General features: G+C 48.0%; 1 pseudogene across 1 annotated transcript; it reads left to right on the plus strand.

Annotated features, from left to right (window-relative positions):
* Nucleotides 1-1,722: 1,722 nt before the first annotated feature.
* On the plus strand, nucleotides 1,723-19,929 carry LOC309612091 (reticulocalbin-1 pseudogene; annotated as a pseudogene). Its single transcript has 3 exons — nucleotides 1,723-1,755; nucleotides 3,870-4,010; nucleotides 14,087-19,929. The product of its transcript is annotated as a reticulocalbin-1 pseudogene (transcript).
* The last annotated feature ends 5,833 nt before the right edge of the window (nucleotides 19,930-25,762 follow it).

Consider the following 25,762-nt stretch of genomic DNA (forward strand, 5'->3'; position numbering starts at 1 on the left):
TTCCTCAGTGCTATCCAAAAAGCAGTCACAGTTACGTGAAATTGATTTTTTTCCTTCAAATCCAAAGACGATAGGGCTACTGGTATCTCCACGGAAATGAGCACTGCACCCAGGGCTTCGTAATTGTATCCGGTCTAACCCTCACTGCAGCCCTGGGAGATGCATGATGGTTTCGTCCCCATTTTACAGATAAGGAAATGGAGGTTTAGAAAGAGGTACATTCTGCACCCATCAGAAGTCAAAAGTGATATGTATTCATTTATTCAACGCTAGAAACAGGGACATTAAGAACTAAACTGTGCCAATCTCATCTCTTTTTTTTTTTTTTTTTTTCCTCTATAGACATTAGTTTTCAGAGCAGTGTTAGGTTCGGAGCAAAACTGGGTGGAAAGTACAGAGATTTTCCCCTGTACCCCCTGCCCCCATACATGCTATTACTCCTTTTGGAAGCCGGAGAAAACCTTCCCTGCAGCCCCTGCCTGTCCTCTGTGAGTGAGGTGAGGAAACTTCCATAAAAGCCAATATTCCAGATTACTGACATTTTCCATTTGAAGTGATAAGCTTTTATATTTTTAGCCACTTATGTTGGGAGTATAAAATGGATTAGAAGCGCTCCTGACTTCTTTAACAAAGTACGTGTGTAACAGAGAAGAACAAACCTGACTCCATATTGGATCTAGTCCTTTAGCTCTAACCTCTGTGCTCTGTTGCCTGTGCTTAGTCATGCTGGCTCTGCACCTTTGTAAAAGAATGTTGCCTATAGCCTGAAATAGACAAGATAGCCCATGCTCAAGCCTCTGACCTTTAAAGGTATAACACTTTTCCATTCAAATAGAGATAAAAAGTTGCAGAACAGAAAACAACAATTCTCTTGTTGAAGGTTTATAGGAACATTGTGAGGAGACCTATGGGGACAGCTGCAAGAACAAAGGACTCCTGCACCAAGAAGTTTGCAAAAACCAGCCATACTCCCTTCCCTTTTATTATAAAAGAAGCCTGAATTCTAAGCAGGGTAAGATGCTTCTTGGGACAATAGTCCACTATCTTCTCTGCTGGTTTCCGTCTCTCAATTTATCGGCCTGTCGCGCAGCGAGCACTATGAACTTGGACCCCATAACACATACAACATCAATGCCTTTAAACAGATTTTGATTCACTGATGTCCTCTGAAAACACCAGGCTGAGGGCTGGGTGTCCCAGCGCTCACTGGCACCAACCTGTCTCCAGCGACTAATTCCATTTTCTTTCCCAGAACCGTTCCCCATGGCTATTACTTCTCTGTTCCACCTCTCAATGTGTCCTAAGTTGCTTCTGAAACATTATTCCCACCAACAAGGGGGAGAAATTAGGTTTTCCGGAAGAAAGCAGACATGATTCAGCATGATTAAGTCAATAATTTTCACTCCACGCAGAATTCTATGCCACCAAACTCTGCCAAGAAAGCCCAAGGTTGGCTCTCTTTGCTCTTTCGTGGACAAAAGCGGCCCTTTGCAGAAGTTACTCTCCTTGTTACCCAGGTGCATTTCCTGCTTGCTTGCAGGGTAATGGCCATGCTCTGGAGTTGAGAGGCTCCTGTATCTGACCCCCAGATGAGCAGAGAGCTGATCGAATTTTATCCAGTGCCAATTGCCATACTGGCTAGGTAGAAATGGGGATGACTAGCGTCTCGGGCTGGTCCTGAACGTGTACAAGAGGAAGCTGAATTCAGATACCCAAGGGGAGATGGTCCTCTTCGGGGCTGTGCAGGCTGCTACCGTGAGTTGGGCAGGCAACCCCAGCCTTGCAGGGAGGAACCATTGCATCAGGAATTATGCTAGGTCCACTTTTACATACGTGATCTTATTGAATTGTTGTAGCCACCCTATGAAATAGGTGCTTTCATCACCTCTTTTCATATGGGGAGACTGAGGCTCAAAGAGGTTAAGAAACCTGCCCTTGGACTTGAAGCTAGTGAGGGTCAGAGCCAGGATCCCAACCCAGGCTACCTGACTCTAAAAGCTAGTGCCCTTCCTACCAGGGCCCGTGGCCACACGATGTCCCGGCATTGCGCTCCGTCCATGTCACTGAGTGCTGCCCCTGAGAGCACCATCGGAATTCAGGACGTGTGCAGTTGAAAACTGAGTCATCCGTGTTGGCGACGGGAGCTGATTAATGCTGGGCTAATTTTAGATTTCCTCACAATCGCTCATCTTAATATAGAACAGCCCCTACGGATAGTGTTGGCCAGCGTTTTGTTTTTGTTTGATGTGACCAGAAAAAGGAGGACAGCAAAGGAGATGAGGTAATGGATATAGTACCACCCACCCAACATTGTGCTCCTTTGAAGGGTTTCAGGAAGCTCTGATAAGGGACTGCGCCATCAGTTTTTTTCCAGCTAGTATTCAACGGTGGCTTCCCACAAGAGATACAGTCTTTAGCTTCCAGGTTGGAAGAAAAATAGAGCCAGCCTCTCCCGGGCTCTGTGATGTCTCTGGCGTGTAATGAATACTTTCAGAACAGCTACGTGTTCAAGGAGCCACGGCAGGCACGGTGCAGGAGGACGCAAGACGGAGAGGGGGACCAGTCCCTCAGTGACTGACACAAACACATCATGAAGCCAACGCAGTGCCAAGCACGCAGTAGCATTTGGTACACATTGTGAATGGATGTATGGGAATGACCGTGGCAGCGTTATTTAGAATATAAAGATTTGAAAAGCAACTTATGTGTTCAGGTCACTTGTCTTTAAGTAAATCATTGTGTAACCACAAGAGAGTAGTTCTTGTTCGTCATATGTCTACTATGAGATTTGCAGTGTGGTTCAGAGGGCTCCTCTGCTGTAAAAGAAGAAACTATCACAAAGTTTCACTCAGCTACGTATGAATCAACCCCAGTTCTACCTCATACTAATTGTGCGACCTTGAGGTCCCTCAGCCTCAGTTTCTTCATCTATAAAATGGGAAGAAATACAGACATACCTTGGAGATTCTGGGAGTCCAGGTCCAGACCACCACAATAAAGCCAATATCGCAATCAAGTGAGTTACACGAGTTTTCTGGTTTCCCAGTGCATATAAAAGTTGTGTTTATCCTGTAGTCTATTAAGTGCAATAGCATTATGTCTAAAAAAATTGTGCATACCTTAATTTTGAAATGCTTTATTGCTAAAAAATGTTAACCATATCTGAACCTTCAACAAATTTTAATCTTTTTGAAATAGTCACATCAAAGATCACTGATCACATAACAAATATAATATTAATGAAAGTTTGAAGTATTGCAAGAACTGCCAAAATGTGACACAGAGACGCAAAGTGAGCAAATGCTGTTGGAAAAATGGCCCCAATAGACTTGCTCAACGCAGGGTTGCCACAAACCTTCAAGTTGTAATAAACGTAATATCCGTGAAGCTCTATAAAGTGAAGTGCAGTAAAACAAGGTGTGCCTGTATGTACCCCCTCGGCAGACACCCTGGCCCAGTGCTGGTCACCGGGGGGTCTCAGCCGTCCCCAATCTTCCACGTCCTTTTCTCCTCTAATCAGCAAAATTTTTGTTTAATGAGAAGTATTAAAAGACAGGAAAAGGACATTACCTTTAGATAGTGAACAAAGCGCCTTGTGGAAAAGAAAAACCGCAAAAGAAACCAGGGAACTCTGAGACCCGTGGCCGCCTGGTCTGCAGAACGCTCTAGAGATGAGAGCCAGAGCGGGCGGCCAACGGGCGGCCAGAAAGGGGAGCCTCAGGAAAACCTGCTCCAGCCTTGCCCTAAGCACGAGAGGTCACCGCTGTCACCCTGATTTCTAAGTTAGGAAGCGAGGCTTGGAGCGATTCAGCCACAGGCACGAGGGTGGACCCTGGCAGCATCTGGGCTTGACGCTCTCCCTCTGCCAGGCAGCCTCAGGAACTCAGGTTCCAAAGAAGCAGATTGCACGGACTCCCTGCCTCCAGTACTGTCCGGGGGCCTCGCTGGAGTGTAAGAGTGAGACGGCTAACACATCGCTCCCCTCTTTGTCTGTTCACCAGCTACCACCCGTGAGCGGTCTGGGGCGAGCGCTCTCAGAGGTCCAAGGACATCAGAACCAGGACGGTCTTCAGAGACCACGGAATTAAACCTCTTCACTCCTAGAATTGGGGAAACTGAGGCCCAGGGCAAGAGGTATCTGATTATGAAACCAAAGACATCAAGAGTTCTGGTATGTGCCCTGGGCCCTAAGATACCTCAGTCACCACATAAAGGGGTGGAAGAGGTGGTACCCTAAGGTCCTTTATGGGAAGCTCTATAGGTTCGACATCCTTCCCCGCTCAGGCCCTCTATGATGCAAGTAGGTGGGATTCAGGAAGCTCTAGTATCTTCTTCCCACCCCCTTAGGCCACCATCCGCCTTACCCTCTCCCTCCCTTCCCCCCCCCACCCAGAAAAAGCCACCTCTCTCACACAAGTGCCACCCCCTCATTCTTCTCTGGCCTGCAGGTGATTAGAGGAAAGATAACATTCCAGGGCACTGGGGGTGGGGAGGGCCGGAGGTGTGGATCAAGGCCCCGCCACCCCGCACCTGGTCTGGGCCTGTTCTCTCAGCTGTCTGTCCATCATGGCTCCAGGCACTTCTGCCCCCATCCCTGGGAATGTCAGGAATCCCCTCCCAAACTCTAGCCTCTCCTCCCCCTAAAGCCTCCCCCTCCCCCCAAGGCATCCATCAGCTCTGGCCTTTCAGGAATGTGTTCACTCCTGGCACCACCAGGGCCAGGAAGAGTCGGCTAATCCCCAAGCGCATTCATCACTCATCTCAGAGAAAGAGCTTGCAGCGGGCCATGGAAGGCTCCTGCCCCGACCTGCCAATTTGGCCAGGACGGACAGACAGACGGGTGGACAGACGGACGGAGGGACGGACGGACAGACGGGCAGACAGACGGATGGATGGATGGATGGATGGAGGGATGGATGGATGGATGGAAGGACAGACACTGCCTGGAGGGGACGGAAAGTGGCCGAGCAGGACTTGCCCAAAGACCCAACCGGAGGGCTCTTCTCCACCTCTTGGCAAAGCCTTTCTACCTCCAGAAATCCTGATGTCAGGAAATTCGGCTTATTTGATGGTGAAGAGGGTAAATGGATTTGACTGGTTTACTGTTGTTGGGGAGAACAGGTTGGATTGGTAAAGCTGACAGTTCGGTGGCCAGACATGACCTCACTTTAGGGACAGGCAAAAACAACATTAACTCTTCCCAAGCGTCCACCTCATTTCAACAGCTGCCCGTGGGGGGCTGGGGGGAGCATCGCTGTCCCCCAGGAGCCCTGCACTTCCAGCCTCCTTGCCTCGCACACGCTCTTCCCATTGCTGCCCACCCTGGTCCAATCGGCACACTCCCAGGCAGGCGCGTCCCTCTTCCCGCCGGCTCCCCCTGCAATTTTCCCCTTCCCTCCGTCACTGTACTCTTCCCAGCGACGTGTCATTGTCTTAGTACCTGTGTGTCTCCCATGCTGCATGAAAGCCCATGAAGGTAAGAGACACACACGCCTTATGAATAATGAGACAACCCCAAAATGCCATTTCCTGGCTGTGCAACCCTAGCGAGTTACTGAACCTCTCTGAGTCTCCACTTCCTTCTTTGTAAAATAGGGATAAAGACCTCTCAGAGTCCTGCCAACAAGGACATTCTAAAGTTTCATCCCAAGTATCCCACTCAGAAAGACATTTAGACACCAGCAGAAACAACTGAGGGTTTGCAACTCCTAAAACAATAGGTTATACAAGGCATGTTTCTTCCTTTAATACCTGAACATTGGAATGTTTCCTTTCTTATGACTATGGATATCCAAAAGCTACAGCGTGAAGAAAACTATACTATTCAGACTTCACCCTTGACATCTTTGTTTTAATTAGCTAATTCAACAAACATTATTAAGCATCTCTTTTTTTTTCCCAGTTTTACATTCTGAATTTTATTTATTTTTTTATCGAAGTATAGTTGATTTACAATGCTGTGTTAATTTCTGCTGTACAGTAAAGTGATTTCGTTACACATATACATATATTCTTTTTTATATTCTTTTCCATTATGGTTTATCACAGGATATTGAACGGAGTTCCCTATTATTAAGCATTTCTTATGGGTTGGGTGTTGTGCTGGGGATTTGGAATACTACAGTGAACCCGGCCCTTTACTTGAAAAGACAGACTCATGAACAGGCAAATACTGAAAAGTTCTATGAGGGGTAAGCATTGGATGGGAAAAGGCATGCAACCCAGATGGATGCAGGAGGGAGGTATGCAAGGAAGGCTTCCTGGAAGAAGAGGCATGTAGGCGAACACCTGTGGGGCTAAATAGGAATTACCAGGCAAGTGTGATCCAAGGAGAGGGAACACAGAAACCCAGAGAACCCTCCACAGCTCAAAAGAAGACACCGGGGCAGAGCACCGGTCCCCATGGCAAGCCTGCTTCACACAAGCTGGGTTTCCAGGGACCCCTCCCAACACTCCAGCCCAGAGGGGCCCAGAGGCTGGGAGCACAACTTCCAACACAAATCACCCAATCCACAGAGGGCTCTCTCTTGGCTGGTCCAGTCTTGGGGAGGGATGCAGGAAGGGTGGAGCGCACACAGCTTTCAGCTGGGGTAATTTTAGATGCATTGTCACTCCTGCCCGGGGCCACCCCTCAGCCGGGTCCTGGCTGAGCTGGGAAGGGCTCCTGGTCTCGAGACCTTGAGAGGATGTGGGCTTTGGAAGGAGGCCAGGTCCGCAGGATGGGAGGCCAGGCCCAGGCAGGGCACCTCCTCGGTGAGGGCAGGACACTCGGGCAGAGGCTTGGCCCCTAAGGCCTTGCTGTGTGCAGGCACTGGACACTCCTTGTGAATATCACTAACGCTGAGGAGCCCCAGCAGCTGATCGGGTGCCCCTAAAAGGGAAACAAAGGCCGTTCGTTTGGTGGCAGAGGGATTCTGATGCTGAGAAACAGGGGGACAGGTAGAGAAGCAGAAGAGGTGGGCGTGTCTGGGCGCAAAGGCCTGGAGCTTGTAGGGCCTGGGTTGGCTCCCTGGCTTCCGCATGCACTAGGTGCCTGAGCGTCATCAAGTTATCAAACCTCTCCGTGCCTCGGTTTGCTCATCTGCGAAACGAGCTCAGTAGTAATGATATCTGCCTCCCAGGGTGTTGTGAAGAATGCATGAGTTCCTCCACGTAAAGGGATTGACAGAGTGTCACAGGATCGAGGAAGTGCTTGATAACTGTTAACCATGATCGATTTCTTATTAAAGAGCCACAAATCCACCTCCCAAATCCCCAGCTTGGGTCTCAGTTCTAATCCCCCAGCTGGTCTCTTCCCCTCTCTCGGCCTTGTTTCACTATCTGTAAAATGAAAGGTTTTGAACAGAATCAGAGGTTCTTCTCTAGGCACAGGGAGAGGAGAACTGCCTATCAGGGTCAGGGGTGCTTGTTCAGACTGTGAAGTTCAAGGCCACTCAGTCAACCCCTGGAAACGCTGATATGCCCCCTCGAGGGATGGGCACCTGCAGGCAGCGGTTGCACATGGAAATGGTTTGGAAACAGAAAAATAGAAAAGCTTGAGAATCTCCCAGGTGATCTGGGAGGCCGCACGGGTAGGAACTTTCTGAGAAAATAGGATTAGACAGGACATTATGGAAAACAGGATCCCCCCAAAATTAAAAATAGAGTTATCTTATGATATGATTCAGCAATCTTGCTTCTGGGAATATATCGGAAGGAAACAAAATCAGGATCTTGCAGAGACACCTGCACTCCTGTGTTCATTGTATATTATTCACAATAGCCAAGATATGAAAACAGCCTAAGTGTCCATCAACAGATGAGTGGATAAAGGAATAGTATCACTTATATGTGGAATCTTACAAAAAAAAAAAGTGGATTTCATAGAAACAGAATGTTGAATGGTGGTTTCTGGGGGTTGGGGGAAATGGAGAGATATAGGTCAAATGTATAAGATGAATAGGCTTTGAAGATCTAATGTACAGCATGGTGACTATAGTTGATAATATGCTATTGCATCCTTGAAATTTGCTGAGAGTAGCTCTTAAGTGTTCTTGCCACCAAAACAAAAGGAGTTAACTATATGAGGTTATGTATGTGTTAGTTATCTTGATTCTTGATCATGGTAATCATTTCACAATCTATATGTATATTAAACCATCACAGTGTACTATGGAAATATGTACAACTATATTTGTCAATTATCCCTCATTAAAGCTGCAGAAAAAAATCCCTGTCCCCACACTGGAAAAAAAAAAAAAAAAAGGGCTAGACAGGAGTGAGGAGACCTGAGTTCTACAACAGTTCTGTGACGTCTCTGTAGGGTGGCACGGATGAGTCCATCCACAAAGCCTCAGTGCTCTCATCCTTAAGGGAAGGAATAAGGCACCACTTGGTCACAGTGAGGTGACCTTAGGGAGAGTGCTTTGCAGCCTGCAGAGGCAAGATTCCTGTGCCTGTAACCGGGGGTCCAAGAAGTGAGCGGCGGAGTGGCCAGAAGAGGTGACCATGTGTCCAGGCTCACCCTGTGTTCTCCGGGCTCTAGGCCTTTGCAGAGATGGCTCCCCCTACCGTCCCTCCTATGGTTTTCACCTTTATGACCCTGAAATAGCCTGGAAGCTGAGTCAGGCGTCCCCTCCTCTGGAATGCCTCTCCCGATCCCTGAACCCTGCTGTGGGAAGACAAGGAGATAGCAGGGGCTCTTCAGGGAACACCTAGACCCTTCTTAGGTGTGGGACGAACCCCCTTTCTGGACAAAGCCTGAGTCCCCCACTCTCCCCCAACTGGTTCTTCTCAAACCCTGTCTTAGGATTAGGCACTGAAAATGTGAAGAGGGTCAGATATTTCATTGCTAGGATGTGTCTCTCCCGAGTCAATCAGCAGTGGCACAAACATGATTTAGGTAAAGAGGCAAATGGGCTTTAGTTCTGAAAAATGTGGAGTAAGCACATTTACTCTCAATGAATGCAGCTTTAAAACCTGGACGGAATACAAAATTACACTAGGAGACTTCAAAACTCCTCTCTCAGTATTAATAGATAGAACTGGTAGACAGAAAATCAGTAAGGATATTGAAGAACTGAACAAGACCATCAACCAAGTGGATCTAAATAACATTTATAGAGCACTTCACCCAACAACAGAATACACACTCCTTTCAAGTACACATGGAACAGCCACCATACCCTAGGCCATTAAAAAAGAACCTTAACAAATTTAAGAGAACTGAAATCGTATAGGGTATGTTCTCTGGCCATAATGGAATTAAACTAGAAATCAACAACAGAAAGATAACAGGAAAACCTCCAGTCACTTGGAAATTAAACAATATACTTCTAAATAACCCATGGTCAATGAGGAAGTATCAAGGGAGATTAGAAAATATTTTTAATTGAGCATAAATTAAAATACAACATATCAAAATTTGTACCATGCAGCTAAAGCAGTGCTTAGAGGAAAACTTATAGCATTAAATGTTTACAAATTAAAAAAAAAAAAAGAAAAATTTTAAATCAATGATCTAAAAACCCCACCCTAGGAAATAAAAAAAGAAGAGAAAAATAAACCCAAAGGAAGCTGAAGAAAGACTATAATAAAGATAAGAACAGAAATCAATTGAATTAAAACAGAAAGCAATTAAGAAAGTCAGTTAAACCAATCTGGATCTTTGAAAAGATCAACAGTACTCATAAACCTCTACAAAGACTGATAAAGGAAATAAGAGAGAAATTATCAAAATCAGGAATAAAAGAGAGGCACAAATAGGAATAAAAGAGGGGCTACCACTAGAGGTGTCACAAACATTAAAAAGATAATAAAGGAATACTATGAACAGTTCTGCACACATAAATTCTCTAATTTAGGTAAAATGGACCAGTTCCTCAAAAAAAAAACAAAAAACAAAATTCACCTACTATGAAATAAATAACCTGAATAGTTCTATAACAACTAAAGAAATTTAGTTTGTAGTTACAAAAAAACCCTCCAAACCAGATAATTTCACTGTAGAATTCTACCAGACAATTGAAGAAGAAATAATATCCATTCTACACAGTGTCTGTCAGAAAAGAAAAAAGGAGGCAACACTTCCCAACCATTTTATTAGGCCAGCATTATCCTGATATAAAAACCCTATAAAGAAAGTATTAAAAAAAGAAAACTAGAGATCAATAGCCTTTATGAACATCGATGCAAAAGTCCTCAACAAAATATTTACAAATAAAATCCAGCAATATTTAGAAAGAAGGCTATACAGCAACCGAGAGGCATTTATTCTGGAAATGAAAGGCTGGTTTGGTTTTCAAAAATCAATCATTGTAATCCACCATGTTAACATTCTAAAGAAGAAACACCACATGATCCCATTAATTGATGGAAAAAAGATCATTTGACAAAGGTCAACACCCATTGATTGATTTTAAAACTCCTGGCAAACTAGAAATAGAAGGGAACTTCCTCAGTCTGGACATGTATGAAAAGCCTATAGCTAACATTACTTGACTCTTAAAGGAAAGGGACCAAGCAGGCTGGAGTTGTTGAGGACCCAGGGGCAGGGTGACATTTGGTTTATATATTATTATCTCCATTTTACAGTTAAGGAACTTGAACCTGATTGGAGAGCTCAGAAGGCAGGAGGCCTTGGGATGACAGGGAGGAGAGAGTGCCCACAGGGGACAGCGGTTGGGGGTGGGGGGCGAGTGAGTGCTCTGGCTGGGCCCCAGAGACTCTCAGAGGAGACTTGCCTCCCACTGCCAGGGGCCTTGTACGCCATGTCATTTAGTCCTTGAAACCACCCAGTGCAGACGAAGCTGTGATCCCAATTTACAGATGCAGAAATTGAGGCTCGGTGTGGGCAAATCCCATGCCCGCAGGTCATACCAATAACGGGTGGCAGAGCTGGGACTTGAAGAAAAGGCACCGAATAGAACCACACCTCAAGCCAGAGCTATTTTGCCTCCTGCTGCCCACAAGTTTTGGCTCCAGCTCCTTGCGGAAAATAACTAGCAACCATAAAAACTACTGGCTAACGTGATCTTCCCTGATTAAGGCTATTGGCGAAAGTGTACTTGTGATCCCAAAAGGCTATGTGAATTTCACACCTTGCACTTCTTGGTGGGACTCAGGCTCCTCCAAGAAAATCATGAAGCAAGAGCTACAATCAAGGGCCAAGTTTTCAGACCATACATAGTCTCCAGCTGCCTGGTCCATGTGAATTTGCTGCCCATTTGCTCCTACAGAGCCTCCCACGGTGCTGTGTTAGGAACAAGGGACGAGAATGACTCCTCGCTCCGTGAGCTGGTGCAGCGAGCAGAGATGCTGGCGTCAAACCCAGGCTCCAGTCCCCTCTCTGCTCTCACGAGCTGCGTGACCTTGGGCGTAGAGGACACTTTGCTCCTCTGGGCCTCAGTTTCTAATTTTTTTAAATGGGGGATATTAATGTCTACTTCATGGCATAGCTACCCACCGTCTGACACGTAGCAAATGCTCAGTAATGATTGTGACACTGTGACAACGGGCTCTCTCAGCCAGAAAGGGGTCCTCTATTTGACCTGACCATGGACGATCAGAGAGTGACTAAACTATTCCTCTGAAAAGGTGGACACATACAAGTAACCAACATCTTCTTTCCTGTCCACGTGCAAGGAGCCCAGCAGGTCAGAGGATTCCTGGAAGAGCTTGGAAGCTCTGAGCCTGGGGCTGAAGGACAAGACCAATCAAGGGACAGCACCCACTAAGGAACTAGATCCGGATGGAGCTGCCTCCTGCTTTGGGGAGAAGTTTCCATCCAACACCCGCCTTCTCGGAGCAATTTCCCTCCTCCTTCTGGGGAACGAAAAAGCAGCCAGATGCATGCTTTTAAAAATAAACTATGCAAGAGAAACAAGCAGAATATCATGTGTTTGCTCCCAAGCTGGTCTGAAATATTTGAAACGCGGAAAGACTCAAAACTGTCAGGAATCAGCAGAGCTCTTAGGTTTGTTTCAACATTTGGGGTGAAAAACAAAGGGATTAACATCTGTACTTTAAAGCTTCCACACAGCATTTAGGATTGCCATAACAATAGGCATGGTTTTCCATCCAAAGAGAAAGTCGTACTGGGCTCCACATACAAAAATAGCACCGCTAATTGGACCCCAGGGGGGAAGTATAATATTTGAAATCATGCAGACGAAGCTGTTCTATCGTTTTCAATGATTAGGAAGAGAGGGTTTGCTCTGTGGCCAAACGAAAAGAGATGTTTTAAAAACACATATAGCTTAGTGGTTTAGAGCAAACACTCAGGAGCCAGACAGCCCGGGTCTGAACTTGAGCTCCACCACTTTTGTGCGACCCTAGGCAAGTGACTTAACCCCACCGGGCCTCTGGGTTCTATGAAAATTAAACGAGCAAATATTTGTCAAGCATCATATCTGGCTCACAGTAAGTTCTATTAAAGTGTTTTTAAAATAATAAATAACTTTTAAAACTAAAGGTAGAAAATCTTCAGGGTTTTTGAAGCATTCTCTCGCATTCACTGGGTTCTTTACATTTCAGTTTTATCAGATCATTAGTGTAGATTCCTTAAGGCTCTCTCAAGTCCAAGATGAAGGTGCTGTGAATTGAGTCTGTAGCTCAAACTTTTTTCCCTCAGGGTCTCCCTCCATGATAAAAGTTGGGGAAGGGACTCTTATTTTTAAATGTAGTTTTGCCAGGTTCTTCACAGAAAGGTTCTGATCGAGTGGATTTTATCATCAGACAAGTTTGGGAACCACTAACTCAAACTGAATTCCTTCCTAATCAGTAGGAATACCAGGGTTTGGCCAGCTGCTTTCTTCGGTGCCAGGATTTGTCTACTCTTCTGTCACCCAAGTGTCCAAAAACAAAAGAGAAGGGACTTTCAGGCACAAAACCCTCCCTTAGAAGATGCAGGGCAGGAGGTCCTAGGGAATCAGGAGAAGGCCCTCCTAGAGTTTTAATTCCACCTATGAGCTCCATTTATAGAAAACCTTGTACCATTGCATGTAAGAGGAGATCCCCGGGGGCACCCACGGGCCATGATACTGACCCCTTCAGCCCTCAGGGCAGCGGGTGGGACCAGGCACCCCTACACTTTCTGCTGGGCGCCGGTACCCAGAACACCTCTGAGAAGCCCTGGGCAGGGAGGTCCCTCCAGCAGGGCACCCTGTTCCTCCCTGGCTGCCGAGGAGGCCTTGGGTCAATGTTGAGGGATGAACAGTGCTGGAGAGGCTTGTCAGCAGCCCCTGTTCAGCCCCCAGGGAGGGTCACCCAGGTGCACACGGGTCAGCCACGCTCGACCCTGGCGCTGAGCAAAGTCCACTTAGGGCTTTGCAGTTTCACACGTCCGTCTTGTTGAATTCTGAATTGTATTTCTTTCCTATCCCCAAATCCACCCCTCTCTGAAGGGTCCCAGAGTTTGAGTTCTGTGGACACACCGCCCTCCCCACGGGTCAGCCCCTGAGGCCACATCCCGGCTGCTGACCCGCCGCCAAACCACAAGCACCGGCACCTGCCACCAGGCTGGCCAAGTGACCTGGCTCAGTTCCCAGCCTGCGCCGCTGGGAAAGAATGAGTCAGCAGTGTCTTGTCTCCTTGGCCTTAGGCGGAGTGTGACCTAAAAGCCACAAGAAGTACATGACTTGAGGATGGTCCCAGTAGAGAACGCCCTAAAACGTCAGAGTCTCAGGGATGGGAAAAATCTTAGAGGTCTTCTTGCTCAAACCCCCTTCTTGTGCTAGAGGATCTCAGACTCTGGACCCACACTGCCCTGCACGAGCTTGAGCAAGTTAGTGGCCCTCTGTGCCTCAATTTCCCCATCTATAAAATGGGGATAATAATAGTACTTACCTGATAGGGTTGTTGGTAAGATTAAATGAGTTAATCAATGTACAGTGTACATGGCACATAGTAACACCTGACAAATGTCAGCTGTCCTTATCACTATTATTTAGAGCAATCCCTTCTCTGGTAGAGGCCTCACGTGACTGCTTCCAGGGATATGAAGATCACAACCTCAAGAGGCAGTAATCCACATACCAAGCTCTAAGGTATCTCTCCCCTGAGTCTGTACAAAACACAACTTCCGTTGCACCTTGACAGATACCTGTAGTCAGATCTCCTCTTCCTGCTCTACCACCTCAACTCTAAGACGAAGACTCGAGCCCCGCCGCCGCGCTCACTCCAAGCCCCCATCCCCGAGCCGCCGCTCTCATCGCCCGCTCGGTGCCTCCCCGCGGGCAGCTCTCCTCTCCCGACAAGGGCGCGCGGCTGCCGCGGGTGCCACCTGGGGCTGGTTCTGGGGCTGCTGCTGGCGCCCCCGGCGCTGCGGGCCACGGCCACGGTGCGGGGCGCAAGGAGCTGGGTGAGCGGCCGCCCGAGGACAACCAGAGCTTCCAGTACGACCACGAGGCCTTCCTGGGCAAGGAGGACTCCAAGACCTTCCACCAGCTCACCTCGGAGGAGAGCAAGGAGAGGCTGGGGAAGATTGTCGATTGAATCGACAGGGATGGGGACAGCTTTGTCACCGCCCAGGAGCTGAAAACCTGGATCGAACGGGTGCAGAAAAGGTACACCTACGATAATGTCACCTAAGTCTGGAAGGATTATGATCGAGACAAAGACGATAACATTTCCTGGGAAGAACACAAACAAGCCACCTACGGTTACTGCCTAGGAGACCCCACAGAGTTTCATGATACTTCAGATCATCACACCTTTAAAAAGATGCTGCCATGTGTTGAGAGAAGGTTCAAGCCTGCGGACCTCGATGGTGACCAGACAGCCACCCGGGAGGAGTTCACCGCCTTCCTGCCCCCTGAGGAGTTTGGGCACATGAAGGAGATTGTGGTTTGGGAAACTCTGGAGGACATCAGCAAGAATGGAGATGGCCTTGTGTGTCAGGCTGAGTATACTGCTGATATGTTTTCCCACGAGGAGGATGGCCCTGAGCCAGACTGGGTGCTGTCAGAACGGGAGCAGTTTAATGAATTCTGAGATCTGAACAAGGACAGGAAGCTGGACAAAGATGAGATTCGCCACTGGATCCTCCCGCAAGATTATGACCATGCACATGCTGAGGCCAGGCACCTGGTGTACGAGTCGGACAAAAACAAGGATGAAAAGCTCACTAAAGAGGAGATCTTGGACAACTGGAACATGTGTGTTGGAAGCCAAGCTACTAATTATGGGGAAGATCTCACCAAAAACCATGATGAGCTTTGATGCACACTCACCATGATATGACAGACTGTCGTAGGCTTTCTTTTATTGACCTGGATAACTGCTACAATTGTCTCAGCAGTTGCGTCCCCCAGAAAAGGAAGTTTATCACCTCAGATTGGGGTTAAAATTATTTTTTACTCAATATTTGCTGGAAAATAGTCATCACTAATCCTTGAGTGAGATTTCTGTCCAAACACATTAAAATCTTGGTAAATTGCAATGCTCTATGGGGATATATTGCTAAAACATGACTTTTTAGCTTTTTCCATGAAATTTGAACTAAAAGGGAATAAAATTTGAAAAAACCCTGTTATTCAGAAGTTGGTTGAGTGGGGAGAGGGCAGTATATGGAGTGACTGCTATGTATTTTAACTGCAGATTTTTTACGTTTGCCACTGTTAGATAATTGGTGAGGGAAAATTCTGATTAAGCTTCAGTGGTATCTCATCCTACACAGGCTTCTTTCAGAGCAAGGCTGATATTTCAGATTCTCCTTCTTGACTTTGTACTCTGAGCTTTTACTGTAAATGGCGTATAAACCTCTGTGCATTTTTCTGTATAGACCTCCTAATGTGCACAACAGATCCACCCACCTTTGTTTTTTGTCTTTGTTTTTTACAATAAGAAGCAATTAAGAAAGGTTATGTGAAAAAGAAAGGAATTTTAAAGGTAGGGAGAAAAGATGAATGTCAGGCATTTGAAGAACTATAGGAAAATGGTAAACACTTTATCATACTTGAGAAATTTTTCTTGACATGTAAATGAAGTAGATCTGATCTTTGAAAAAGTGAATAGCAATCCAATCCATTTCCTTACTGGTCTCTGCTAGGGGTAGGGAGTAGGGTCCTAGGAAAGCCTGCTTCGTGGAGCTCTGGAACCCATCTCATCCCATCCCGCTGACTCCACAACCCTCGGACCTGCCCCGGGACCACTTACACCGTGCAATTGACGAAGCAGTGTTCCAAGCCACTGGCTGAACTGGAAGAAATAACTTTTACAGGTCGAAATTCTACCTTATAAGGAGAAACTGGTTGAAACAAAGTATCCCTCTGAGGATTTACAAAAAAAAAAAAAAAGACCAAGACCCTCATTTCCTTCAAAAGTTCTCCAAAGAAAAATCAAAAAAAAAGTTCTCCAAAGGAAATGTGTTCGTGTCCCTTTGCTCCCCTGGCCCTCATCTTCTCAAAAATTGCCAATTAGTCCACTATATCTCCAAACAACTGAAAGTAACGTTCAGGTGTAGACAGATCAGCACAAAATACAGTCAGATCGTCACCTCCTTTGTTCTAGACACTGGATCTCTAGTAATGCAGCCTGAGGTCACATTAGCCAACTGAGTGCCCTCCTACATGGCTGGCCCATAAAATTGAGCCTAGTATTAGCTGGAATCTTCCAGGCCCCTTTTCCCGTGCTCTCCCTGCTCCTTTCCTTCCCCAGCCTGTGCTTGTTTATTTCGTCTTTTTATACTCAAAGGCAAGACTTCAATCAACGTATTAACTTTCATCGTGTCTGCTCTGGCCTGACTTTCATAAAAGTTACCACCGTGGTGTCAGCTGTGACTGTCATTGGCCCCCAATCCATACCCTGATTACAGTCTCTGAGCCGGTCCCCACCTCCCTTTCCTGCCCTAGAGGCAGTGGCACAGGGAGGACTCAGTCCATCTCTGGACAGAATCAGCAGGCCCTTGAACCCTCCAGCCACAGACCAGAGCGCCAAAAAGAAAAAAAAAAAAAAAAAGCTCAGCTCAGCAGGGGGTCACGGAGCCACGATGTCCAGGAGCTGATCAGAGCCAAGAGGCAGGTGTGAACGTGAAGAAGGCTCATAGAAGACCTGGGTCCCAGTCCCACTTTGACACAGACTCTGAGTGTGACCTTGGGCAGGAAACATCTCCTCTGGGCCTCACCCTTATCTACTGGGCTTGATATCTTAGGCCCTGTCTCACCCACAAATTCTGTCATCCCCTCAAATAACTGTTGCCCAGAGCCCTCCACTGCACTTTGCCCACCCCAAGAGTTAGGACACATGAAGTTCCCCCCTTTCCCCATCTCTGGGGGTGAGTGCACTGAACAGCCACGTGAAGAAGCTCCCTGGATGGTTCCCTAGGACGGTCAGGCCTGAGAAGCCCCCATCTGACGGAGGGATGGTAATTCAGACTGCTCTGTGCATTTTCTGGCATGTCACTTCACCTTTCCTGGACATAAATCTTTTCCCCACAGTTGTCTATAAGCCCCAAGAGAGAAGAACCCAGGTTTTATGAATCTCTGTATCCCTCCACATTCCAAACTCAGTGCCTGACATTTAGGAAGGGCTCAGGAAATATTGGTTCATCACTAATGGACTGATGTCATTCAGATTTCCTTACTCAAGCCCACATCTCTATAGCGCTGAATAAACTCTGTGAGCGCAGTGAATTCCACTCCAAAAAGAGGAAGGAGGTCTGGAGTATTCCAGGCAAGCACCAGGACAGATCCAGGGCTAGGACCAGGATGGATCTCATGGCTGGGACTGGATTCTCTCCTCCAAGCCCCGCCTAGAAGGATGTTAACTCATCCTGCCCAGGCTGCCATCTGTTTACCTCTCACAAAGGTCCGTGGTCAGCTCCCCTGGAGAGCTGCTCAGATGACTGCTGGCACCAGACATACGATGACTCACTCCATGTTCATGACACAACTACAGGAGCCTCACCCACCTTCAGCTTGGTCTTCCTTCTGTCCTCACTCAGAACTGCTCAAGAATCCTTGATCAGGATCTGGCCTCTCTGATAGGATGGACCACAGCCAAGTCTCAAGGTGAAAGAGGACCAGAGGGCAATGAACGTCTTATGATTAAACCATTTTAAAGCAATGGCTGATACATTTATATTTCCAAAATATATGGTGTTTGGAAAAGGTAGTAAAAATACACCTTGTTCTCCTAGGAGGTCTCAAATGTAGAATCTAAATGTGAGCCCACTGATCTCCCTGTATTTCATGAACACATCGAGTTTGTTCCTACCTCAGGGCCTTTGTACTTGCTGCCCTCATCACCTGGGATGCTTTTTCCTCCTGCAGTCACATGGCTTGCACCCCCACATCCTTTTAGGGTTCTATTTCAATATCACCTGAGGAGAGAGACCCCCTAAGTCTACACTCTACACAATATTGCAGTGCCCTTCTAGCTTGAGATGGTCCCTATCTTCTCATCCTGCCTTATTTTCCCCCTCTGACATGCCATCTGTTTGTTTATTGCTGTTTTTCTCTTGTTCAATGAAGTCCCAAGAGAGCAGAGATTTTATCAGTTTGTTAACTTGCATGGTCCCCTGTGCTGAGTGCAGGGCCTAGCTAATAACAGGCACTCAACACATAGCTGTCGAAAGAGTCCACTAATATGGAACTATTTTGGGACCTAGGACGCTGGACTAAGTCACTAAACATTGAACCTCAAATGCTTTGACTGCTCAGTGCTGGGGCCCTGCTCAATCACTCAGCCTCAGGCCTTTTATCTGTGAAATGTGAGCATGACACCTGACTTACTGACCCCACCAGGGTGAGAAGATTAAGTAAGATAAACTGTCCAGAGGGGCTTTGTAAAAGGAACACAAACTCTTGCTGCACAAGAAAAAATGGTAGTTATAGTGATTAAATATTTTAATACCTGAATCAGTGGAAACCTTAGAAGCTGTGCCCAGAACCCCAGGCGAGGAAGGCCAGAGAGGGGCGCCGATTCACCCAGAGCTACAGAGCTCACCGTGTCGACTACTCCTTGACATTTACCAGATGCTACTCTCTGTCAACACCGGTGAGTTTCCCAGACTTCTCAGCAAAGTGTGGCAGCGCACAGCCTTGGCCAGAACTGTCTTTCTTTTGGGTATGGCTTCCCACCCCTGGGAGCTGTGAGTCTTACCCTGGTCAGTAATACACTGAGCGCATTCAGCCAACACCCCCACCCCCCAGACACTCCTGAGCCCGCAGTTTGGCACCAAACCAGGCCAAGGCACAGACTGTGCTCTAATCCCCTGTATTCCAAGAGGCAAATCGCAGACAGGGGACTCCCATCCAGCCCCGACCTCTCATAGTTACATGGAGATGCCGCAGCCCCAGAACTTTTCTTGACATGTCTGTGTCTGTTTCGGAGGCCGACAGAAGCTATAGGTGTCCACTTGCTGCCAGAGGAAGTCCAAACTCTGAGGTCAGCCTACCATCAATTTTAGCTGCATCTTCCATCTTATGGCCTGGGAAGCCAGAGCGAGGCTGAGCCACCTCGCTCCCCTGAGATCCAGATCCCCGGACTGGGTTGAATTATGTCCCCCCAGAAGTCAAGTCTTTCCCAGAACCTCAGAATGTGACCTTATTCGGAAACAGGGTCTTTATAGGAATAGTTAATTAATTAACAGGAGGTCATACTGGAGAAGGACAAGCCCTAAATCCAGCATGACTGCTGTCATGAGAAGACACGGAGACACAGGCACAGAGGGAAGGCAGCCACGTGATGACAGAGGCAGAGATCGGAGTGAAGCGTCTACTAGCCAAGCATCGCTGGTGACAGCAGAAGTTAAGAGAAAGGAAGGGAACAGAATCTCCCCTGGAGACTTCAGGGAGGTCACAGTCCTGCCGACAAATTGATCTTGGACTTCTGGCCTCCAGATCTGTGAGGGAATCAATGTCCGTTGTTTAAAGGCCCCCGTTTGCGGTACTTGGTTAGGGCAGCCCCGGACTAGACAGGCTGGGTGCCCTCCCCACCTGCAAGTCTGTCTCCTGCCGCTCTCTGCATCTCGCTCGGCAAGTCTGGGATCATCCGTTCTTCCGGTCCAGCCCGAACCTTTTCCCCCAAAGACATCTCTGTTCCCACTTGCTGGTCCCCTCTCTCCTTCTCTGAGAAGCAGTGACTTCAGGGCACCAAGTCCCAGGAAATGAAGGACCCTTCAAGGCTCACTTCCTTCCCAGGATGTTCCTGGAAGTCTGACCCCAGCGCTCTGGGCCCTAAATGCTGGGCGCTAATTGCAGAACACGGCAGCCCACACCCACACCCATGGACAAGCAGAGGAAGGGGTCAGGGGGAGCAGGGTGGAACTGGGCAGGGACAGTGTTCTGGGGCGCTGCATGGGGCCTTGGCAAGGGGATGGGTTGCTGTCAGGATGCAGCTCTGCACCGCTAAGCTGTGCAACCTTGAGCCAGTCACACCTCCTCTCTGGGCCTCCGTCTACCCATCTCTCCAAGAGGGAGCTTTGTCAAGTGACATCCAAGGCCCCACGGTGCCTGTTGCTGAGGACAGCACATACCCCCAGAAGCCATCCTTCCTTTCTTTCAGCCCCGAGATGGTGTGCCAGCCCCACTGCAGGACGGGAATGACAACGTGGTCATGGTCTCCCCATCAGGAGACATTAGGGTGAGAGACCCCAGAGCCAAAGCCAGGGAGAGAGGATCGGGCAGACCCGGGACCGACAGGCCCCTTTTGTGGTGACTCCAGCTTCTCTGCTAATTGTGCGGAGAAGGGAAGCCCTGTTTATTAATCGAACAGCATTTATCTGCAGTGGGTTTTGTGTTAAAACCCGGACCAGCTTACTAGATGATCACGCACAAAAAGTTCTCCTCGTCTCCCACACTACTCCCCCAGGCTTTCTGCTTTCTTGGAGAGGAAGGGACCGAGAGAGTTCTGGAGAGATAGAATCAAAGCAGCAGAAAGAGAGAGCCAGGGACAGGCGACCACGGAGGGAGAGAGAAAGAAATCTAGTGAGGAGGGGCTGGAGAGGAGGGGACAGTTGGGCTGAATTGCATCCCTCAAAATTCGTATGTGGAAGCGCTAACCTCCCAGTACCTCAGAATGTGACTGTATTTGGAGACAGGCTCTTTTTAAAAAGGTAATTTAAAAAGGAAAAAAAAAAAGGTAATTAAGTTAAAATGAGGTCACTAGCGTGGGCCCTAATCCCACATATGACTGGTGTCCTTATGAGAAGAGGAGATTAGGACACAGACGTGTACAGAGGGAGGGTTAACCTGCAGACATGGTGAGAAGACGGCCATCTGTGAGCCAAGAAGAGAGGCCTTGGGTTTCTACCAACACTACAGCTTGGCCTCCAGAACTACAGGAACATAAATCTCTGCTGTTTAAACCACCTGTCCCGTGGTACTTTGTTACAGCCCTTTGTTACAGTTTGCCCTGGCAAACTAATACACTCCCGTCCTCGCCTCTCCCTCCCCAAGCCTGATTTGTCACACCACCCCCATGGCTATGCCACCACAGACACCACCAATTCCTGTGGCTCCAGGAGCGAGAGGACTTCCCAGGAGGCCAGCTGACTTGGTTCTCGGCCAAGCAAGCCACTGACTTGCTGTGTAGCCTTGAGGAACTCACTTCTCCCCTCTGGGCCTTTTTGCTGTCCAAATTCTACCAAGGTATTAATTACCTGGCTTGTTATGAGAATGACACTGAATTCTGATGTGACAGTGATTTGTTAAAGGGTGAAAGAATCACAATGGAGAGTAGTTATTTGTGTGGCTACAGGGAGGAAAAAAAAAGAGAGTTACCAAATGCATTCCAACAAGTGAACAGCACCTAGATAACACCTGTTTTCAACGACGAAAGGGATATTTCAGGAATTGGAACAAAAAATTAAGATTCTAAACATTTCGGACTTTTAGTTCTAATTTAACACTCTTCAGATTCAGGCCTTCTGAAGCGTCCATCCCCTTGCGACGCCGTAGGGCCACGAGAGATTCAATACCCCGTGACCCACCCCCCTACTGCCCACCATCAGTACTTCCCAGAGGGAAGCAAATGGAATGAACATATGTCAGGCATCTTCTCTGGGCCAGACAATCCCATAAATCACCTCATTTGACTGACTACAAACTTATAGAGCCAATATCATGCCCATTTTTCAGATGAGAAAACAAAGCTAGATCTGATTAAGGGTCTTGCCTAAGACCACATGGTAATAACAGTAGAGGCTGGATTTAAGCTCATATCAGCCTGGCTCGTAATCCCTACTCTTCCCACTACATTATGATGTCAGGTACCGTGTTGTGTCCCTGACATAATAAAAGCAAAAGGTAATAAAAGCAAAAGTTCTCAACTGGGGGTGGGAGCAGGGTGGGGATTTTGCTAGGCACGTAGAGCACACGCTCTTGAGTACATCATGCCATGCAATAATCACAACTAACCTGGAGGGAATGATGGTGGTTTTTACATTGAAAAGATTAAGTCTCAAGCATGGTAAGTAAGTTGCCCAAGATGAAAGAACCGAATTTCAAACCCAATCTGCGGAAGCCAAAGCCCAACCTCCTTCTCTATGCCATGGTGCCTACCAGAGCAGGTAGAGACCTGAGGCCTTCCTTAGAGGGTCCCGGCAAGGGAGAGCCACCCATGACCGTGCTCCCAGGAGGACGGAGCTGAGCACATGTGCAGAGGGGATGGGGTGTCTTCACAGAGGGCATCACAAGGGGCTACACCGCTGATCCCCAGGGGCCACCAGAACCGCCTCCAGCTTTGTGGGCAGCCAGAGTCAACTCGTCCTGCCCTCACTCTGCTTCCACAATGAATGCTCTTTAACTCGGCTGTGCACTTGACAATGGAGAAACGATGCGGGTCTGCACACGACCTTGGGACACCTTGGAATCATGAGTGCCTTGAGGCCGCGCATAATAAAATGGATTTTTAGTCACGTTGCATGGCTTCATTTCCTACAGAATACCAGGCACGGGGAGGAAAATGCTGGGTGATCTTCGCTAAATCCCTCCCTCCTCTTTGAACCTGAGTTTGCCCATCTGTAACATGAGCCGGTCAGATGAAATGACCTGTCGGGTTCTCCCCTCTGGGACATTTCCAGAGTTTATCATTCCCTAAGTTCCACAGGTTATCACTGCAAAGAAGGAGCTGAGCTTGTGGCTTTGGGGAATTCTAGGTTTCCAGTTTCCAGTCCAAAAATAAACAGCCTTACAAGTTCAAAGAGAAGCGCCTTCCACAGGGAGAGCTCACTCGATAGCAAGAGGCTTGTTCGAGGATGGTCTGAATGAGCTGAGTGGGAAGGCACCAGAGCCATATGAAACGACTTTGCCTGAAAATACACAACTCTGCCAGCGAGAGGGAAATGCTCCAGGCAGAATGCGGCTGAGACTTTAGCAAACCCAAAACATTTGGCTTCTTAGCCAAACCCTCAGCCCCCTCTCTTCACCCTTGCAGCCCCACGCAGGGTCAGAGTGACACATGATTCCCATCTGTTCCTAGTCAGAGACCTGAGGATCCCGGAGTGTCTGAGAGAGGTGCTGAGTGGGACTCAATGGGATTTGTCCAGAGCAGTCCTCCGCTGCCCCTAGCATCCTGGCATAATTATTAACAGCATCCCTCTCACTCTCTGTTGTAGTGTGCAAGGTATATTACATGGTCACCCTCTCCAGAAGGATTTTGTTCTACAGAATATGTAACCTGGAAACCAAGGCTGTCCGCTTCACATCTTGTTAAGCCACTATTCGGAAACCTTCTACAAATGGAGGGGGGGTGGTGGATATGAAATCCACAGAGGATTGAACCTGCATCTTGTGCCTGCTCCGGATCGGACAGAACTGCCTACAAACGCCTTAGCACAGCCTTCAAGGCTGTGAATGACTTTTCTCATTTCTTCTACGATTCTTTCCCTAATCCCATGCAGCTATAGACCAGAAAAATGGTTCTCCTAATCCTATTTTAGAATGGGTAAGTACACCGATGATTGGTGAACAGCTGGAGAGAAACAAGGCGAGCGCTGTGCCCTGGGAACCAGCACGTGAGCTTTAAGAATAAGTTACTTTAAATTTTGTTCCCCTCCCAAGAGGCTCCGTGGCCTGGGATAGCAGTAAGATTCAGTGGATGAAATGAATCCATACTCCAGCTAGACATTTGACAAAGTAGTTCATGTTCTCCTTATGGACAAGTTGGAAAACAGCTCGGCTGCAAGATTCACTTGCTAGTGATCCAAAGCAAGCCAAAGAGGGCCTCACCTGGGCTCAGTGCTCGGCAACGATTGAATTAGTGCTTGGACAGGAAGTGGGGGGTGGGCTGGTCCAGCGTGTGGATGAAGAGGAAAGCTACCTCAAGGATAATGAGGTTAGGATCCACCAGATCTGTGGAGGCTGGTGATGGGTTCAGCAAAGTGACTGCGAATGTGGAATCTATCTCCTCGGTCTAGTCTAAGAATCCAAGCAGAAGATGTAGGGGAAAGGCTGAGGGGGCTTCCGTCAGCACGAGGCCAATGTCAATCCACAAGAATGAGGTGACACCAAGCTAAGGCAAGCACGTGCTGCATCGACTGAGTTATAATGCCCAGAGTAAGGGATGAGATGGCCCCGCCCAGAGGTAGTGTGAACCACAGGGCCCACCTGTGATAAGGGACCCAGAGGTTAGTGCCAAGCCGAGCAAAGATGATTCCCCCAGAGAAGGGAGGACGAGGTGGGGAAACTGGAACACCCAGGGGGCAGCACGGGTGAAATATACAGGGAGGTGGTTTCAGCTCCATGCAAGCGAGGATTCCAATGATTGGAACCATCCACAGCTGGCGCGGTCTACCCCGATATGTGGTGAGCTCCCTGTCACTGGAAGCATGCAAGCACAAGCAGGGCAACTACAGCCTGCAAGCCGTCGGGGCAGGAGGATTCAAACAGTTGATGGGGAAAGTGACATAGCTCATTTTCAGGGTCACTTCCAACTCAGAGCCTGCCACATAGCGGGCACTCAAAAATATTTATCAAATAAACATGGGATGATGGAGCTGCTCAGCCAGGGACCCAGTTCCTCCCAGGCCAGGACCACAATCTGACCGGCAATGTTTCCTCCTCCATCAGCTGGGAGGGATTTTGCCTTCCCTCCTCACCTCTTGGGGCTGTTATGAACATCACATTAAAAGAGAATTTTATGTCATGAAGATCTAATTAATGGGTACGAATTTTGCTTTCAGAGAAATGTACAAGGCACCGTGTAAAGACCAGAGTTGTTTTTAACTCTCAGCCCCGGAATGGAAGTCTCGAGGCCAGTGGGTCCTTCCCATCATAACAATTCTGACAAGAAAGGGACCCCCAAAGAATTTGGCTCCAGCCTTTTCAAGGAAAAGACATGGAAGTCTTCAAAGAGAGATAAAGTAATTTGTATTTATATGAAGTCAGCAAATTCTCTTTTTTTCTCCCCAGTTCCCACAATTTAGACTGTTAAAAGAACCAAATTACAAAACAAACCACTCTAAATAAAGAGAGGAAATCAATCCCAGTTTAGACCTTGTTTAAAGAAATCATTTCAAATCCCACACAAGAAAAACATACACCGGCCCTGATAAATGCTCTGGAAGCCGGCGGGGCCGGGGAGGGGCGCGAGGCCATCTGGAGCAGAAACGTAAACACCCTCGTGCAGAGCGGAAAAGTGTGATCGCACCCCGGGCCCGGTGGCCACAGGATGGCCCGGCCGGAGGGGTGCTGGCCTGGTCCGGGCAGGAGGGCGCCCAGGGGCAGCGAGTCTGCAGGGCGAGGGGAGGAGAGCACTTGTGGGTGAGGAGAGCCCGGAGTCCTGGACGCAGTGCATGTCAGAGCCCCGACCAGGTAGGTGGAGGCCAGAGGGTCCTGCTTAG

Source organism: Balaenoptera borealis (genome assembly GCF_965194805.1).
Source record: "Balaenoptera borealis genome assembly, chromosome: 15".
Lineage (NCBI taxonomy): Eukaryota > Metazoa > Chordata > Mammalia > Artiodactyla > Balaenopteridae > Balaenoptera > Balaenoptera borealis.